Raw genomic sequence first — 12,795 nt, forward strand, 5'->3', positions numbered from 1 at the left:
AGGCCCCGGAGACTTTGGCTCTGGTGGGACAAGCCTCCTTCATATTATAGAGAGTCTCACTTCTAAACTGCTGGGTAAGCTGTGTGAAAACCCAACCAAGTTCAACCTGGCCAAACCATGCCAGTGAGGATGATGGAGAAAGAGATAACCCTAGGACCTATGGGATGGCCAGTCGGCTGCCCCGTCCACACTGAGTACTTTATTCTTTTACTCTTCATGCTTACTGGGCTGCGCTGGGGAGCACCCAGCTATAACCTACAAGCTCTCCAGGGTATGAAAGCCCCCTCCCTGGGCTGCCTGCCCTGTCCTCTTCTTAAACCTCTTCCTACCTCTTGCCTTGTGAGACATGTGACCAAGACATTGAGTCGTAAAGCACACAGAACTTACACGGATGGGTACTGTGAGCCTGGCTGCTCCCTGACTTGCCACATCACATCCGGCCAGTGACAGTGATTGACATGGTTTTCTGTACTAAAGCAAAAAGCCCTGTAATTCTTTCTCATGTGGCTTGGCTCTGGCCTGAGTCCCGAGGGTTCGCTTGGACTACCTTGACCTTCCTCTCTTTTCCTTATTTCCTAACAAGTGGAGTTCAGATTTCTGACAACCAAGGAGATGCTCCCAGGACACATCCCGATCTGTCTTTCGTGTCTTTTCTTCCTAAACTGCTTTGCTGTACGCCTCCATGTTTTCTTCTTTCTAGGGGCTGTCTCTCAGCAGAGGTGAACATCCCCAGTTAGAAACCTGAAATCCAAAATGCTTCAAATCGGAGCCTTTAGTGTTAACAATGAGCTGCAAGTGAAAAATTCTGCATTTGGCTTCAAGTGTCTGGTTGCACTCAAAGCTCAGACACACTAAAAACATTATGCAAACTTACCGTCTACTTCTGTATTACACTTACACACACACATGCACACACAAATGAATTTTTGCTTAGGTTTGGGCCCCTTTGACCAAGGTATTCCTTGTGCATGTGTAAACGCTCTAGAATCTTCTGGGGAGGTGTATCCAAAAATCTGAGGCCCTTTTAGCCCCAGGCTCTTCGGATAAGGGATGTGGCGTTTGTACCACATCCTGCCCCTCTGCCGCAGACCCTTCCACCATCTCCACACAGTCTCATACACATCACACTTTTCCTTCCCAATATTCATTGTTCCTGTCAAAGAGCTATTTATATGGTCCTGAGCTTGGTGACTCTCTCCCTTGCTAGGCAGTAAACTCCCTAGAGGCAGGGGTCATATATATGGTGTTCCATGGCGTAGCTTAGATTACTAGTCAGTTAGTCACCTGTTAAGGTGCAATCAAACTCCACCTTTAGCCTTTCCAACCAGGTTAGGTTCTTACTGCCAGTCATTTGCAATAGCAGGTGGACTTTGTGCTTCCGGCCCCCACACATACAGACACTTCATCATCACTGAATCATCTCTCCTGCTACCTCAAGACTTCTTTTTTTTTTTTTTTAATTCGGTATATTTTTTATTTACATTTCAAATGATTTCCCCTTTCCTAGCCCCCCCACTCCCAAAAAGTCCCGTAAGCCCCCTTCTCTCCCCCTGTCCTCCCACCCACCCCTTCCCACTTCCCCGTTCTGGTTTTGCTGAATACTGCTTCACTGAGTCTTTCCAGAACAAGGGGCCACTCTTCCTTTCTTCTTGTACCTCATTTGATGTGTAGGTTATGTTTTGGGTATTCCAGTTTTCTAGGTTAATATCCACTTATTAGTGAGTGCATACCATGATTCATCTTTTGAGTCTGGGTTACCTTAAGATTTTTTTTAATGTATCTGAGTACATTGTCACTGTCTTCAGACACACCCGAAGAGGGCATCAGATCCCACTGCAGATGGTTGTGAGCCACCATGTGGCTGCTGGGAATTGAACTCAGGACCTCTGGAAGAACAGTCAGTGCTCTTAACTGCTGAGCCATCGCTCCAGCCCCATACATCACATCAAGTCTTCTTAACCGAGTCCCCTTCGGTGGTCCATCATGTGGTTCACAAGTCAGAGCACAAACTTTTAACAGACTGGATCTAAAAATATTGCTGACTCCATTGGTGACGAAAAAAATTAATTCTTTTTTTTTTTTAAAGCAGTCCATATATCTTTGGGTAAATGGACATGTAACAGTGGTAGACCCCTTGTCCAGCACAGCCAAAGCTCTAGGTTGGAGTCCCTAGCACTACCCCTTCCCCCACTAGAAGTGATGATAATTTAAAAAAAACAAAACAAAACAACTTTTCATTATTTCAAAGTTTCAGCCATTCTGCATACACTTCTTCAAGGGGTGTTCCCCTCCAGGTGGTGTCAAGCTTAACAGGTAGAGACTCAGTGTTTTTGTCCAGACACAGCAACAGAGGTAAGAGACTGGGAATTGCGCGGAAACAGACTCGGTAGAAACAAGCAATAGAGTTGAAAAAAATGGAGAGAGCTTGAAGAAACTTGAACGCTTGGTGGGCTTTTGCTTGTCTAGCACTGAGTCTGTCCTGTGTATGTTCTGTGGCCTGAAAGTCACTGTGCGCTTCAGATGTTTTTACTTACAGGTGAAATGGCGCCGGCAATGCCTGTCGTTCACGCTATCTGTAGGAAAGGGCCCTGCACGTGCGCGCACGCGCGGAGTCATGGAGAGAGCGGCTAAGAGAAAAGAAATGGAGAAGTTCCGAGCCGATGAGCAGAAACTTGAGGGCCAGCTTTCCAGCAAAGGGAAAGCTCAGCCCAAAGCCTGTTTGGGATAATTGGGGATTGGAAAGATAGAGGCATTGATGATCAGTACTTGGGCAAGGGTTTCGGTGGGAGGGGCAGAAAGGACAGCAAAATTCAGGATGAATTAAGTATACAGAGTGCTGGAGTCAGGTCCAGAGCTGCTGTTTCAGGTGCTGCTGAAAGGGAGAGGCCCTGGGGCACGGGGAGGGGGCTGTAGCGCCCTGAGGCCTCAGTTCTATCTAGTGCAGTGTAGTGACTGCAGCTAGGAGACAGGGAAGCAAGGTGCCGGAGAAGCTATATCAATGGACAGGAGAAGGCTTGGGGCTCCGAGGCTCCCACAGAGCCTGGAACAGGCGTCTCAGAGAAGCAGGGCGAAGTCTAAGACTCCTTTGTACAGCAGGGGCTGGACAAGGAATTCCCTTACAACCATCTAAAGGCCAAAGAGAGCCGCAGACACCAAAGCTGGAGAAAGTGCCCAAGGCAGGGAGTCTGGTTAAACAACAAGCCCATTTCTTCTTCCTGGAGAAGCAGCCAACCACTGTGTAGTGAGGTGTGGCCCCCCACGAGACAGAGTTCCAGGCAAGGTAATTGGAACAGAGCTCACTTCCAGAGTAGGTGCTCCGCGGTCCACTTGAACTCAGCGGTCTTCCTCCGTGTTGTGTTCTTATGACAAGGCGCTCTGATGCCCCGGGGCAACATGGGAAGGCAGAAGTTGAAGACCCAGGAGCAACAGAACAAATGAAGCTAGGATTCAAGGTCACCTCCTGGAGCAGAGAGCCCTGTCCATTCAGACATCCGCTGTAGACTTTCTACCAGCCACAAACAAATAGCACAAGACAAACGCCCACAATTGGATAGCGGTCAAGCCATGTCCCATCAGGGTATTTATTACAGCAACCATTACCATTTTAATTAGCTAAGTACAAATAAGTTGGGCGGTGAGTGAGAGCACAGAGAGATTTGGAGGGGAGGGAGGGAAAGCAGGCGGAAGGATGCTGAGTGATGCAAAGAGATGAATTTTCAAGCCTGTCCCACGACTAAAAATAACATACCTCAGGACATGAACAGCCCATCAGCATTCCTGTTTAGTGTCTACCACCTATTCTGTGACCTTGGCCAAGACGTTTAATCTTGCCGTGGAATCCATGTAGAGCCACAAAGGAAAAACAATGATCAAAAATTCTCAGTCTTTCTTCACTGTTGACAAAGAATTTTTATGTAATGTCTTCCAGTGGCGCTCTCCTCCTCTCCTCCCTACCTCACCATAAAACAAAACATTAAAACACAGATTAAAAACACAAGAAACGCACGCAAACACCACAACATCAGAAAGCATTATGTACAAGCAAAAAAGCCAACAACAACAACAACAAAAAAGACCCATGAAAACAATATGACACAGAGAGTCCACAAAAAAAAAATAAACATACACTGAGCATGTTTTGTGTTGGCCATCTATTACTTGGGTGTGCTTAACACACCCAGTAAGACTCAGTTGGAGGTAAAAGGCTATCAGTTTTAGGCAGCTTCCTGGTTAGGGGTATGGCCTTAAGTCCACTTCCGTCTCCCAGTGCTGGGACCCTGACTCACTCAGAGCCACGCAGGCCCTGTGCGTGCGCCAGTCTCTGTGAACTCAGATGCGCAGCCATCCTGTAGTGTCTGGCAGACCTGTTTTCCTTGGTGTCCTCCATCACCTCTGGCTCTTCCAAGCTTCTGCCTCCTCTTCTGCACAGCACCCTGAGCCCTGAAGGGAGGGGTTTAATAAAGGTTAGGAATGAGTGCTCCGAAATCTCTAACTCCGCACACTGTCCTGTTGTGGATCGCTGTGTGGATTCCCATTCGTTACTGTGGACGGAATTGTCTCTGACTGTGGCTGAGCAAGGCTCTGATCTAAGCAATCACATTTTTATACAAGGGTTTTGACCCCTCCAATCTCATACCCATGTGCTTACTCCCACCCACCACCCACCCCTCTCTCTAAGCCACTGCCTGGGTCCTTGAAAAGTCTACAGTTCACAAAGAGAACATTAACCTGGAGGCACATTATAATAATCACCTTTAGGGCCATTTGGGATCTCCTGAGAGTATTAATGCATACAGAAGATACATGGTTTTCCAAGCTCCGGGTAACGTATCTGGCTTTCTCCACTTCTCTCCCTAGTAGGTAGCTCCAGAAAGAGAGGACACCTCTTTAACTCCTGTCAGTTCCCGGGTTGCTAAACTGTTCTCAGATTCTTATGTAAGTCAGAGACCAGTGAACCAAGGTAGATGTCAAAGGCTAACTTTTCAGAGACTCTGAACCCAATCAAGCAAAGACAAGGTGTAGACAAGCTTTATTACAATTACTATTATTTTTATTATTATTTAAAGCAAACGGGGCTAAACGTGATGGGTGAACTTAGCTTGTGAATCTTGGTCGTGAACCCGTGGGTACTTCTCTAGTCCTTGTAGGACAGTGTCAATGAGAGATTAAGCGAGAAAATAAACCTACAAATGAGTAGCTGTCTTATAATTAGGAAGCACTCACCTCTATATAAAATTGCATGTGGCGCTCTAATAGCTACACTTTATACTCACCCAGAGCCTTTCATCTGAGATACTCAAAGCACTTCTCACTTATACCCACACTGAGGTCTCTAAAATCCCTGTGAGCCAGGCCTAGGATGCCAACCTAGGGCATCTTGGCCACTGCTGAGAGATGGCCAGAGCCCATCTCTCTCCCCCCTGAGTAGTCATGGGTGGTATCCCTTCCGCACATCACCACCCCAACCCCAGAGAGACCAACGAAGGAACATCTGTTTGAAGCCATGAAGATAAGGGGTGAGAAGGGAACTTGACCCTCGAAGTGCAGTTGGCTGCAGATCCCGGCTCTGGTGTGCGTAAATTATCTAGCCTCCCTGAGTTCTGATGTGCTCATCTAGGGCTAAGAATGTGAGCTATCACATATGGTTAGCCGTGAAGATTAGCCTCTAGCATACAGCAGTATCCTTCCTATTGTCAACTCCATTGTCTCTTTAAGCTAAGTGATGCTGTATCTGGCTCATACTGAGTTGAGGATTTACAAGGGGAGTGTCGCCCATAGGAAGCATCCAGTAAACGTCACTGAAGCTGTCTTATTTCAGAAGATGTCTGTATTACCCAAGCTAACTTAATCTTTTCCAGAAGATCATGTCCATTATTACCTCAAGTAAAGAAAAAATTTAAGAGACGGGTATGGTGGTCAATGCCTACAAGCCTGGTACTTGGGAAGTAAAGGCAGGAAAATCAGGAGTTCAAGGTCATTCTTGGATATATAGCAAAATTCAAGGTCAGCCTGGGCTACGTGAGTGTGTCTTAAAACATAATAATAATAATAATAATAACAATAATAATAACAATAATAACAATAACAATAATCTTAAATACTATTATAATTCTCTTACAAATACAGTTGGATTGATTCTCCATCTGCCCTCACACTCTGCATTTATAACCAAAGGACTGTTTGGATAGTATCATTTTGTTAAATAACAAAGAAAGAATTAGGACTGGAGAAAAATGGTGGCTTAAGGATACTGGCTGCATTTGCAGAGGACAACAGTTAGGTTTCCAGCCCCTGTTTGGTAGCTCACAACCTTCTATAACTCCAATTCCAGGAGCTCTGGTGTCCTCTTCTGACCTCCAAGGGCACCAGATACACACTCAGTGCACGTACATGCCAGCAAACACTTACACACTAAAATGAAAACAAATAAATCGTCTTTAAAATAAAGAAATAAAACGTTATCTGTGGCTATGATTTATTGGAAAGTTTTTTGCCTGTTGAATGTGCTTGTATATGCCACAATGTATTCATTATTCTTTATAGATTTGCTTGATTGGTCTCTTTAAGAAAATTCTTCATCCCTTTCAACTATAAAATCAAAATAATATACTTAGGGAAAGTATATTTTACTAAATTCTGCCATAACTACCAAAATCCAGCCAAAATACTCATCAATCAAAACCTATAAGGTCATAAGGAATCAATCACACATGCCCCCATTTTCCCAAATTGAGAACAACTTCACATGTATGGGTTTATGTGGCAGCTACAGTAGCAGCATCACATCTACCTAGAACTTTCTGGTCTGACACCCTCGGCCACGTCAGACCATTCTAGTGATGGCAACATAAGAGCAGAAGAGTCATGGGAAGCTCCTAAGTAGGAAAAAAAAAAATAGAGGGAAAGGTTAAACAATGTCAGATGTTGGGACTGTTACTGGAAACAGAGTTTTCAAAATGACCTCTCAGACATAAGCTGTTCTTGTACATAATTCTGAAATGGTTTTAACTTTATTTTCTCCCATTGTCAGCAGGTCGGAACCCTCCAGGTCGTAGACCTGTCAGCCTGTAAGGCCACCAGACCGTGGGCTTCAGCAGGAACTGAGGGCTGAAAAAGCCAGTCATTGCCCTGGCTTCCCCACAGTTCACAGTTTGGTTGGAAGTAGGAAAATGCAAAATAAAGGAGATAACATTTTTTATCTTTTGCAAGGTGAACAAGGATTAGGACCGGAGAACCTGTTAGCAACATTTTTTTTTCTCTCTTAGAGATGTGTCCATTTCAGTGCTCCACTTAGGCAGTGCTATAGTGCCTGCTAATTGTCCTGTTAAAACTTAGAGAGGAGGTAAGTTTGGGGGATGGGACGTGAGCAGCGTGGCTTGGCGGCAAAGCCCTCGCCTAACACAGGAGAGGCAGCAAATGAGCGGGAAATGCCCGAAAGTAAGCAGCCTTACTCGAAGGGGAAGACATGGGCATCCTCAGGAACCTTCAGGTACCCGAAATACAGTGAGGGCTTGCCTTCACACACCTGGAAAACGGATTAACAGGAGCTGAAGATAGAGAAAGATACTTACAGAGTAAGCCTTTGATCCCAAATTATGTTCCTGAACATAATTGTGTTTTTTAAAGTCTTTTCCTATGGTACTCTTGTCTGGTTGGTTGTTTTGTTTTGTTTTGTTTTGTTTTGTTTTGTTTTGTTTTGTTTTAAAACAGGGTTTCTCTATAGAACCCAGGCTGTCCTGGAACCCACTCTGTAGACCAGGTTGACTTTGAACTCAGAGATCCACCTGTCTCTGCTTCCCAAGCACTGGGATAAATGGTATGCACCACCATATCTGGCTCTATGACATTCTTTAAACAGTTCTAATGAAAGCATGTGAAGGCAGGGGGATAGACTCAGGGGACACTGCAGTACTTCCAGGCTAAGTGACCTATGTAGGGCCAGCTGCCAGCTACACCCCACAGACCTGACAATGTTCTGAGGAACAGCTTCCCTTCACGGAAATTCCTGATGGAGGCAGGTGGAAACCATGGAGAAAGAATACCTTAACTAGTGAGCAAGATTCTACAGGGCCAGGCCTCTTCCACCCCTGCAATGAGTTGCTTTTAGTCTGGTGGAAAACATAGATATAAATGGAAACAAAACAAAAGTGATAGTAAATTTTTGTTGGCAACTTGACTGCACTTACAACTGCCTGAGGCCTAGGGTTATGGTTCAGTTGATAAAGTGCTTTCCCTGGTATGCAAAAAGGCCCAGGTTGAAAGCCAAGCACCACAGAAAGTGAGTGGTGTGTACCTATCATACCAGCATTTGGGAAGTGGAGGCAGGAGGATCAGAAGCTCAGAATCACCTCTGGCTTCTAGGAGACTGATAAGGTCTACCTGTAGATGTGTCTGTGGAGTTCTTTCCAAAGAGTATTAAGTAAGACCAAACTAAATGTGAGTATCACCACCCTGAGCGTTGGGGCCCTGCATGGAATAAAATATGAATGGAAAGAGGAGAGATACCTATTTCCTGTCCCATGTTGATAGGAACTGCTCTGTTCCGCCACACCCTGCCAGCTACGAGTGACAGACACCTCTGAAACCATGAGCCAGTTCTTCCTCCTTTTAAGTCATTTGTCTCAGGCAATCTGCTCCAGCAATGAGAACATTAGCCAGTATAGCACACAACCCAAGTTAACCTCACTGGCCAAAAGCATAAGTGATAGATGCTAGGAGAAGGGTAGTGACCCTGATCAGAGCTGACTGTGGTAACTCCGAATGGGGCATTAAGAAAAAGGGACCTCTGAAAACTGGGTGTGGGAACTCTGCACTAATTTGACATGAGAAGATGCAAAGTAAGTGTAGAGACCAAGAAAGCAAAAGTAAACAAATCAAACCCCAGGGATCAGGGCCAAAGCTGCCTCACCCAGAGCTAAAGGAGCCTGGGAGGGGCTCGCTAGAGATAACAGTTCAGTCTGGTTTCCAAGGCTAGAGTTACAGTCCCTGGCTTTTTCCAGTCCCCTGTGGAACATGAATATAAAACAATGGCCAATCACTAATAGCCTTAAGTAAAAATACAAGCAGTAAAAGAACAACCTCCTCAAAAATAAACCAATGATAAATGTTTCGGGCAGGTGACTGAATTTGCAAGCATGTCCTAGATCCAGGATCACAGAGGACTCTTTCCATTGTTCCTCAGTCTATAAACAGGAAGACATCAGGGTTTCCCAATCACACCTTCTTGCTTGCTAGTCAAGGATATAGATAATCCTTCAGAACTTCTTGGTAGCATGTGGGACCAAAAATGTGATTTCCGTTATCTGTAAATAGGGAATGAGAACAGTTGATTTATAGGAGCTCACTTGTTAATGCTTAAGTGGGGATTTTGCCCATTATGTTTTTAAGAAAAAGCTACATGGGATGGCTAAAAGTGGCATAAACACTGGGAAGACACTTGCCCTATCAGAACTTGTGGTCTAGAAAATGTCACCTGAAATTAATGCTATAATAGCAATAACTGTAATCCAAGAATTTCTGTATGTGAAATACTACATTGTGCTGGCTGACTTATATAAACGTGACACAAGCCAGAGTCATTTTAGAAAAGAGAACATACCCCACCAGATTGGCCTGTGGGCAAGTCTGTGGTGACTTTGTTGATTGATGATCAATTAATACAAAAGGACCCAGATCAAGGTAGGTGGTGCCATCCCTGGGCTGGAGCTCCTGGGTGCTATAAGAAAGCAGGCTAAGAATGCAATGGTCTCTGTTTTGACATAGACAATTATGACATCATAGTATCAATCAACCTTGAAAAACATTGAAGATGCACTCTTCCAAGTATCAAATACTAAGCCTAGATGTAATTACCTGTGAAAAATCAAGCTAGCTTATACATCTCATTAGGGTGCAAATTTGCTTCCATCTTTCAAAGACTATAAAACTCTATGCATATTAAAGAATTATTTTAAACTAGAAAGAAAGAAAGAAAGAAAGAAAGAAGAAGAAAGAAAGAAAGAAAGAAAGAAAGAAAGAAAGAAAGAAAGAAAGAAAGAAAGAAAGGAAGGAAGGAAGGAAGGAAGGAAGGAAGGAAGGAAGGAAGGAAGGAAGAAAGAAAGAAAGGAAGAAAGAAAGAAAGAAAGCAGGCTAAGCCAGCCATGAGGAGGAAGCCAGTAAGCAGCCTCCCTCCATGGCCCCTGCATCAGCTCCTGCTTCCAAGTTCCTAGCTTGTTTAGTTCCTGCCCTGACTTCCCTCAGTGATGATCATGGAAGTGTAAGCTGAAATAAATCCCTTCCTCCTCAAGTTGCCTTGCGGTCATGGTCGTGGTAACCCCAACTTTTACTTATTTAACTTAATCATTTCAAGAACCTGATGAGATGGACTACGTCATCTCCATTTTCCCCTGAAGCCTAAACTCACTTGGCGAAAGGGCTCTCATTTCATCTACCAAAGCACCTCTTTCTTTTAGCCACGTGAGCCCACCCACCCCTTTGCGGACGTGGTCTTAGCTAGACTCACATAGCTGGTGTACACAGCCACTGTGTATTGTCATTGAGCCTACGGTAGAAATCTGCACTCCTGGCCATGTCACGCAAGTCATACCAGAGTCCTTCACAGCATCTTCCAGCTTGGACTAAATAGAGAAAGCGCCTTCTTCCAGACCATCTGGTGAAGGGAGACTGGGCAGCGTGACCTTTGAAGTTCCTAATTCATGTGGCTTCGGCCTCTTGGAATATCAGGATTTAAGAACATAAGCCTATTATAGAGAAACAACCAGAAAAAGAGACATTTCCCCCACAGCATCAAAGACCATGGTTCCCTTCAGTGGAGGTCTGGGAAATATCTAACAACCAGCTCACCAGGGAGGGTTCTGATGTGACTATTAGGTGCTCATTTTCTTTAGGTAAGAAGAAAGTGACTCTGCACAGGCTGGAGACACAACTGATTTCATTAATAAGTCAAGAAATTTCAAGAACAGAATTAATATTTTCTCAGTTTTGGATACTATTCAACTGTAGACACACAATTTAAAGCATTACAAGCTAGTTACACAGAATACCTTTTTATTGCTATTGTCACACAGACATGTAATACATTTTGATTATATCTCCCCACTATCCTCCCTTGGCCACCAACAGCCCTTTCCGGTCCCCTACTCTCCCCTAAAAGTCTCCTGTCATCAGACTTTTAAAATAAATTAGATGAGATTTTGCTACGCAGCCCAGACTGGTCTGGAATTTGCAATCCTCCTGCCTCACTATCCCAAATGCTAGCATTCCAGACTTGAGACACCGTGTTCAGCTGTAGACATAAACTTTTAACTCAGATTTTTCCCACACTTTCTCCATCATCTTCCTGAATCTAGATTCCAGACAAGCCATACACGAATAAATAGGTCAAGCCCTGATTTGTAACATTTGTCAGTTTCAAAAGTAGGAAAGCTTCTACTGTGGCCAACATCAACCGTCCATCATGACAGCAACGTCCCTGAGGAGAAATAAACAATGCTTGCGCCATTCCATGGCGCTTCCACACCACATACAGGGAAGATATAAATCATCTGAAATGCAGAGAATAGCCAAACACGGAAATCAGGAGGAATTGGTGACGTTTCGAGATTTAGTGCTTTTGTGCCTAACACAATTTTTACTCGTGTCGTTTTTCTTTTTCTTTTTCTTTTGAAGTTTTAATACATGCACTATTTAGCAGCTGTGTTGAAATTCCCACCTCTGAAAGCCAGTCTGCTAACTTACTTCGTTTCATTTAAATACAAAGCAAAAACTGCACCTCCCACCTTATAAAAACCAAATGCTTAGTTATGAAAAAACCTAGCCACACTGTGCAATGGTCCCTTTAAAAGTCTTCCCTTGAAGAATGTTTAATCAGCTGAGCAGAGGCTCTTCACCCCTGCAGGAGTTGGGAGGATGTTAGCAGTTCACTGCCACAGGCTCCCAGGAGCCTAGCATCATTTTGTGAAACCACACAGGGTGGAGGCCGGCCTTCTCCCAGGAGAGGAAATGGCCAGAAGAATACCACGTGTGGCATTCCCATAGCAGCTGATGGGAGGCTGCAGCTCCCAGGGCAAAGGGAGGCACAGGAGACCACACCCTGGAAACTTGCAGTTTCTATGGTTGGAAAGGACCCACAGTTTGTTCTGTGAGGCTTGAAGCATCAGGCATGGTAAACAGAACAGTATTATTCTCTTATTCACCCAAGTCTTTGTTTCATTCCACTGGTGTCTGGAAAACCTGCTTCAAGAGTTATTCCAAGTGTTTTTGTCAAGTCTCTAATCTGTCTTCAAAAATAGCCCGGAAGAGGAAACAGGCTATTTACCCCAGAGAGCCGGGTGGAAATGGCCAGGAAAAGTCTCTCCATAGCACCTAGCTGAAAGCCACAAGGAAGAAGGGGAGGTCTGAGACCGAAGCCAGCCAGAGCTACTGCAGCTTTCTGCTTGCCCAGTGGGGCAAGCAAAATGGGGGAAGGAGGGTCAGCTAAAACCCACTGCTGTGTGACAGCAGGGGTGGGGGAGGAAGAAGAGGAAGAAGAGGGAGTGGGGGTGCTCTGGATGGTGGGGAAGGGCCTATAGGACTGCAATTGCAGAACAGCAGGGAAATCAACTCTGTAATTCATAGCAAATCCTGTTTAATGTGCATTCTTTCTGAGGGGGGCTGAGCTGGACCTGTCAGCCATACATCCAAAGTTGATTAAAACCCTGACATTTCTCATAATTGGGCCTCATTAATAAATTCCTCAGGGTTCCAGGAGGCTGTGAAGAGGTAAAGCAAGGGGTTAGGGAAATGAGGGCCACAGGA

At 44.8% G+C, this 12,795-nt stretch overlaps 1 protein-coding gene and 1 long non-coding RNA gene across 5 annotated transcripts in view; one reads left to right on the forward strand and one right to left on the reverse strand.

Moving 5' to 3' along the window:
* Gpbp1 (GC-rich promoter binding protein 1) overlaps positions 1-12,795 on the forward strand; it is a 722,682-nt gene that overhangs the window by 193,603 nt on the left and 516,284 nt on the right. The window lies entirely within an intron of this gene.
* LOC127666546 (uncharacterized) overlaps positions 1-12,795 on the reverse strand; it is a 66,763-nt gene that overhangs the window by 7,625 nt on the left and 46,343 nt on the right. For 2 of the 4 annotated variants that reach the window (XR_007973676.1, XR_007973678.1), the window contains exon 3: positions 1,591-4,440. This is a non-coding gene — a long non-coding RNA (uncharacterized LOC127666546). Of the gene's footprint in view, positions 1-1,590; positions 4,441-12,795 lie in introns of those variants that run through there. The other 2 variants (XR_007973679.1, XR_007973677.1) reach the window with 2 other exon arrangements.

Source organism: Apodemus sylvaticus, chromosome 16, assembly GCF_947179515.1.
Source record: "Apodemus sylvaticus chromosome 16, mApoSyl1.1, whole genome shotgun sequence".
Classification (NCBI taxonomy): domain Eukaryota; kingdom Metazoa; phylum Chordata; class Mammalia; order Rodentia; family Muridae; genus Apodemus; species Apodemus sylvaticus.